This window comes from Salvelinus fontinalis, chromosome 8, assembly GCF_029448725.1.
Source record: "Salvelinus fontinalis isolate EN_2023a chromosome 8, ASM2944872v1, whole genome shotgun sequence".
NCBI lineage: Eukaryota > Metazoa > Chordata > Actinopteri > Salmoniformes > Salmonidae > Salvelinus > Salvelinus fontinalis.
In genome coordinates, this window is record NC_074672.1 from 32,883,382 (window position 1) to 32,890,827 (window position 7,446).

Below are 7,446 nucleotides of genomic sequence, written 5' to 3' on the forward strand. Positions count from 1 at the left end.
TAATGTACATTCATGTCCACTGCAATCTATAAGTTTACTTCATAATGTACGTTCATGTCCACTGCAATCTATAAGTTTACTTCATAATGTACGTTCATGTCCATTGCAATCTATAAGTTTACTTCATAATGTACGTTCATGTCCACTGCAATCTATAAGTTTACTTCATAATGTACGTTCATGTCCACTGCAATCTATAAGTTTACTTCATAATGTACGTTCATGTCCACTGCAATCTATAAGTTTACTTCATAATGTACGTTCATGTCCAGAGCAATCTATAAGTTTACTTCATAATGTACGTTCATGTCCACTGCAATCTATAAGTTTACTTCATAATGGACGTTCATTTCCACTGCAATCTATAAGTTTACTTCATAATGTACGTTCATGTCCACCTCAATCTATAAGTTTACTTCATAATGTACGTTCATGTCCACTGCAATCTATAAGTTTGCTTCATAAAATAGATTCACATGCTGTTTTCCTCATTGGCTTGTGAGGCAACACCCGTGTTATTTTCTGGACTGTAAGCAAAATTATTTCAGGAGGGAAAAATGGCTCATTTTCATCTAATGCCTCTGTGAAATCATGGGCTGAAATGCATGTTCAAATGCTTGTCATTTAAGAGATGCAAGATACATGAGCAGAAATACATGGCCACGGGAAAGTAGCTGCCTGTCGACATCAATTCTGAGAATGAATGTGTCCCAACAAATCTTGTTGTTTTATTTCTGCCATCACCCCCCTGCCTCCATAACGCGCCTTTAGTCATTAGTCCTGATACTTAGTGATTGACACCCAGTTAAAGTGCACCTTCAGTGCATCGCTTATCACGACCCACCGACGCGTGCACACACACACACACACACGCGCACACACACATTAATATTTACTCACTTAAACACACATACACACACACACACTCTTAAACCCCAACGTGGACATAAATTTCTCCAGCTGTGACTTCTAAGACAAATAGCCAATAAAAGTGCCAGGGGTGTTCACACACATTTCTGGCACAATCAAATCAATTTCCTCTAAGTAGCCATAAACATGTTCCCAGTTAAAAGGGATGAGGGGCCCCATTATCCCTGGGCCCCTGGCCTCCTCCTCCACCCCAGAGGCCCCTATACAGGGGTCAGGACAATATAGAGCCACAGTCTGATCCATCTCCCTCAGCCTGGCCCTGGACCCAATACATCTCCACCCATCCATTCATCTCAACCACTTAGAGAGAGATCAGGGCCTTAAGCCACATTTAGGCCTTTTCATAGCCATTTCAGCCACGTTTTCTGATTTCAGGACAACCACCATTAATCAGTTCCAGGAAGATCATTGACAAAGGGAGGCAGAGGGGGAGGCCTGCTTGGGCCCTGCAGGGGGTTTGGACCCTGAGAGAAGGCTGTGATCCACTCTAGGGCCCTGGCTGCCCTCCAGGCCTCTGAAGGTCCCTGGGATCAGACAAGAGGCCTGTGTTTTGTGGCTGGGCGTTCATTATTAATATTCCTTACTGAGGGTCCATGATCAGCAGTGATCTTTCTATCATTAAAGACTTCAGAAAGCTTCACCTTGGACTGCCCCCTCCTCTCTCTCGTTCTCTCTCTCTCTCTCTTTCTATCTTTCTCCCCATCTCTTCTCCAGTACAATGCAGCTACTGTAGTTACTCCAAAGGGGGTGCTGGGTATACAATTGATGTTGATGCATCTCCCATGGCGGTTGATTGTAATTGTAATTGAGCATAACCACTCCTCGCATATTAACACCATGTAAACCTCCATTCATACATACACACACACAACCCCCCCCCCCCCCTTCTCTGTCTACTAAACCTCATGCTCCAACTTACACTCATGGGAGTTGACACCCGGCTCCTACAAATCCAGTTAATATTCAATGGTTCATTAAAAATAGATTTGAAGCCGTAAAAGGGGAAATCACACATATTGTATGTGAACACTGACTCTTGCCTTTACTTTTAATTGTCCTTTATGGCTGAGATTTGACCCTGGCCCCAAGTTTGGGATGGCCTGGGGGATAAAGCTCAGGGTCACAGTGGCCAGAGCTAGGCCTGCCTCGACCCAGACTAACCCAGGCCTTAAAGGACCAGACCAGAGAGAGCAGTTTTTACTGCTGAAATATTCAGGAGGCTGAGCATGCCCTAAGAGACTGGAGAGGAGGGGGAAACACTAGCCCTTATTTTCACCTCTACTACACTGATTTCAGAGCGCTCTAAGGTTGTTGATAGGACTAGACCCATATCTGAAGGTGATGCCCGTTTAAACACAGTATTAGAATCTGTGGCTACATGTGGTTAGAAAACAAGGTGGCCAGGTGTGTGTTCAGTGTTTGATGGGAGAATTGTTAGTTACTGGCAAGAAGCATGTCTGAAAAGAGGTTCTGGTATCTGTCCTTGCCTTTGCCCTGTTGCTTGTGTTCAATGTCCATCCAATGTCATAATTAAGCAACTGAATATTGTAATGTATCAGTGTCATGGGAAGTTTGCCTGATGTCAGCTGTTTGTTTTGATCAGGTTGAGTCTCTCTGTCCCAAGAGCTCTTTACATGTCATACCACTACAATGTCACATTATGGCTTTAGGGAAAGGAAAGCGGGATACCTAGCCAATTGCACAACTGAATGCTCCAGTTTCAACTGTTCTGCCTGCGGCTATGGAACCCTGGCCTGTTCACCGGACGTGCTGCGTGTCCCAGACCTGCTGTTTTCAACTCTCTAGAGACAGCAGGAGCGGTAGAGATCCTCTCAATGATAGGCTATGTAAAGCCAACTGACATTTACTCCTGAGGTGCTGACCTGTTGCACCCTCGACAACCACTGTGATTAGTATTATTTGACCATGCTGGTCATTTATGAACATTTGAACATCTTAGCCATGTTCTGTTATAATCTCAACCCGGCACAGCCAGAAGAGGACTGGCCACCCCTCATAGCCTGGTTCCTCTCTAGGTTTCTTCCTAGGTTCTGGCCTTTCTAGGGAGTTTTCCCTAGCCACCTGCATTGTTTGCTGTTTGGGGTTTTAGGCTGGGTTTCTGTACAGCACTTTGAGATATCAGCTTATGTAAGAAGGGCTATATAAATTGATTTGATTTGATTTGAATGCATTCAAACGAAATGTGTCTACCGCATTTAGCCCAACCCCTCTGATTCAGATGTCATCGGCACCCAGGGAAAATTTGTTGTTGGGGGTTAACTGCCTTGCTCAAGGGCAGCATGGCAGATTTTTCTACTTTGCTGGCTTGGGGATTCAAACCAGGGAGGAGAGGTGCGAGAGGTTGGGGTGAGAGAGAGGTGGGGGGGAGTGAAAGAGAGGTGGGGGGTGGGAGAGAGTTGGGGGGTGAGAGAGAGAGATGGGGGAGTGAGAGATAGGTGGGGGGTGAGAGAGAGTTGGGGGGTGAGAGAGAGAGATGGGGGAGTGAGAGATAGGTGGGGGTGAGTGAGAGTTGGGGGGTGAGAGAGATGTGGGAGTGAGAGATAGGTGGGGAGTGGTAGAGACAGGTGGGGGGATAAGAGAGAGATGGGGGTGAGAGAGAGATGGGGGAGTGAGAGAGATAGGGGAGTGAGAGAGAGGTGGGGGTGAGAGTGTGGGACAGGAGAAGGTGAAGAACACTCTTCATGTGTCTGTCAGAGGTAGAGGGAGAGAGGAAGGAGAAAGAGAGGCAGGAGGGAGAGAGAGAGGGTGGAGAAAGAGAGGAGGGAGAGAGAGAGAGGATGGAGAAAGATGGTCAGAGTCTGTCTGTCACAGAGAGACAGGGAAAAAAGACAGTCAGGAAGATTCTCTGAGCTGTTTGATTCATGCAAATTGAAAAGGCGTATCGATTGATAATTGATTTACTTTGATACATGCGTCCGCAGTCGACGTAGCGATACACAGACCTGTCTCTCCACCATTCTGTGACTCGCCCCTCATTTGGACAAATCAAATTCATCTGTCCATGTATTCCTCCCCTCATCCCCCCATCCATCAGTCTCATTAGATCACCCCTGTCAACTCCCAGAGGTGTTTGTGAGTGTGTGTGGGTGCATACGTGCTTGTGTACGTGTGTGTATGTGTGTGTGTGGGTGCATACGTGCTTGTGTACATGTGTGTATGTGTGTGTGTGGCCTCCACCTCCAGTTTCCTCTGCAAAGCCAGTGAATCCTGTGACCAAGAATGAGCAGGTGTGATTCCCATGCATTAAAGGAGGACCTGGTGACAATTTACAACATTAATAAATGACAGGCGAAGAGAGAGGGCGGTGGGAGCGCGAGACGGAGGGAGAAGTGGAGGGAGGATAAGAGGAGGGCAGGGTGCACTTTGATTTAAGGACAGTCTGCAAGTCAAATCTATTCTATGTGAAGGAGAGAACATGTTAAAGACCTGTGAAAGAGTGTGAATAGTCAAATGCTATTCGGCTATGAATTCTATGGCCTGCCTCCCTCTCCACCTCATGCTCCTCACATGTTCTCACCTCCTCCAACTTCATTGCTTCCTCTTCTGCTTCTTTCAGTGTCTACCTTCATTCTGCCCTTCCTCCTTTTCATCCACACCACCATTTCTTCTCCTTCTTCTACCCGACAGACAGACATTCAAGATTCATTTGAAATTCGATAGCTGGATATATAGATAAAGTGCAGACAGATATACAGCAGGGGTAGGTGGCCATTGAGTCAGACTGTTTGATTTAAGGTCTTTCAGCCACTTTATCACAGATCTGTTTTGGGCCCATTTATTTATATGCAATATTGATTTCATTATCCTGCCAGTAAAAGGGTTCATAGAGGCCTGTGTTCATCATGATGTGTGTGTGTGTATGTGTGTGTGTGTGTTTAGCCCCGTGGGGGATAAGTCTCATGCTCCTCTCTCTCTCTCTCTCTCTCTCTCTCTCTCTCTCTCTCTCTCTCTCTCTCTCTCTCTCTCTCTCTCTCTCTTTCGCTCTCACTCCTTTGGTCTTCTCTCTCTCTCTCTCTCTCTGTCTGTCTCTCTCTTTCTCTCTGTCTCTCTATCTCTTGCTGTCGCTCTCTCTCTATGTCTTTCTCTCTTTCTATCTTTACTCTCTCTCTCTGAGGTAATCAAAATGGTGTGTCTATAATCTGAGCAGATGACTAATAAAGGAGAGTAGAACTTTGGGTCCTTTCCCCAGTGGACATTATGGCTAGGTATTAAACCAAGTGCTTGTGTAATACTGTCAACTCACACTTTTAAAAAATGTGGTATTTATATATTTAATTCTCTGAATCTATCTCTTTATTCACAAATTAAAATAATAGTGTATTTGTGGGACGCATTGTTCTCATCAGTTAAAAAGTGGTTTCTTACTCATTGGTGTGTGTGTGTGTGTGTGTGTGTGTGTGTGTGTGTGTGTGTGTGTGTGTGTGTGTGTGTGTGTGTGTGTGTGTGTGTGTGTGTGTGTGTGTGTGTGTGTGTGTGTGTGTGTGTGTGTGTGCACACCCTTGTGTGTGTGTGAATATTTGAATCACAATAGGAGCACGTTGGTCCTCTCATCATACTTGGGGCATTTGTGAATGTATCTCTAATGGAAAGCAAACGCTGTTTAAATACTAATAGGCCATGACAGCATAACCCACAGAACTCCACCTGATACCCCTCTGCTCTCTTTATACAGTCTTTCATGGTTTTGGTAGTGTTATACTAGGTCTCATTTAAATGTTTATATTGGTGTTGGCCATGTTGTTGATTGGTTGAACCGTGCTCAGGGGTTGACCTGATGGTTTGCGGGGGTCAATCTAGGGGCCTCATTGGAGCGAAATGAGGTCATGCTAGAGTTGTGGTTAAATGGTGTGTGTGTGGGTATGTGTGCTTGTATGTGTGTGTGTGTGTGTCTGGGGATGTTGATTAGGACTGATCACTCGTGGGGGATTCATTAACAAGGTGAGGTCATAGTGGGACTCCTGGTGATTGGGGTTTGGGCATTCTGAAAGGCAATACATGGTGTGTGTGTGTGTGTGTGTGTGTGTGTGTGTGTGTGTGTGTGTGTGTGTGTGTGTGTGTGTGTGTGTGTGTGTGTGTGTGTGTGTGTGTGTGTGTGTGTGTGTGTGTGTGTGTGTGTGTGTGTGTGTGTGTGCTGATCAACAGACTGGCATCTTGTATTGATTAGGTTTGATTTGCTGTGATGATGTCACGTCTCCTATATCTGTTGCTGCGGGTCACCACGATGATGGTCTTGAGAGTATTGTTTATGTATGACATCACCTGCAGTTTCGAGGAAATGTTGAGCATTTTCAAGGTACAAAATAGGTTAGAGTTGTAGCATGCAGAGTTAATATTCTCAGGATGTTTTGTCTTGTCACTGTTTCCTTCCACTGCTCCAGTAATGGCTGCCTGATAACTCTTATCTCCTTTTTACTATTCATCTTTGATAAAACTATAAAGGAAATTAATTTGAGAGTGTAGTCCACTCACCCCAACTCTCTCTTCCTTTCTGTCTCTCTCTTTCTGTCTCTCTCTTTCTGTCTCTCTGTCTGTCTGTCTCTTTCTGTCTCTTTGTTTGTCTCTCTCTTTCTGTCTCTCTGTCTGTCTGTCTCTTTCTGTCTCTTTGTTTGTCTCTCTCTTTCTGTCTCTCTGTCTGTCTCTCTTTCTGTCTCTCTCTTTCTCTCTCTCTTTCTGTCTCTCTCTTTCTGTCTCTCTGTCTGTCTGCCTCTTTCTGTCTCTTTGTCTGTCTCTCTCTTTCTGTCTCTCTGTCTGTCTCTCTGTCTCTCTCTCTGTCTCTCTCTTTCTGTCTCTCTGTCTGTCTCTCTTTCTGTCTCTCTCTCTGTCTCTCTCTTTCTGTCTCTCTGTCTGTCTCTCTCTCTGTCTCTCTGTCTGTCTCTCTCTTTCTGTCTGTCTGTCTCTCTCTCTGTCTCACTCTCAATTAAATTAAATTCAGTGGCTTTTTCGAAATATGTGCTTACATTGCCAAAGCAAGTGGAAAAAAAGAAAAAAATAGTTAAAGAAAAAACGAAACAAAGACAAAAACAACCATATCTTAACAGTAAACATTACACACAAAGACAATAACAACAGTTAAAATAGTATATTATTAGTAGTTAAAAAATGCTGTATAACATTTTAAATATTACATGAGCTATATACTTTTTTCATGACAATGTGCAAATAATAGAATGTACAAATGACAGGGTGAAATAAATAGGCAGATAAAGATAGGTTATATTTACATTGTTGATTCTGACCCACTGGTTGACCTTTCCTGTCACGACTTCCGCCGAAGTCGGCTCCTCTCCTTTTTCGGGCGGCGTTCGGAGGTCGACGTCACCGGTCTTCTAGCCATGGCCGCTCCACTTCTCATTGTTCCGTTTGTTTTGTCTTGTTTCCCCGCACACCTGGTTTACATTCCCTAATCACACTACATATATATTCCCTCTGTTCCCCCCCATGTCTTTGTGTGGGATTGTTTTGTTACGTGTTTTGTGTGACGCGCCAGGTTGGTTT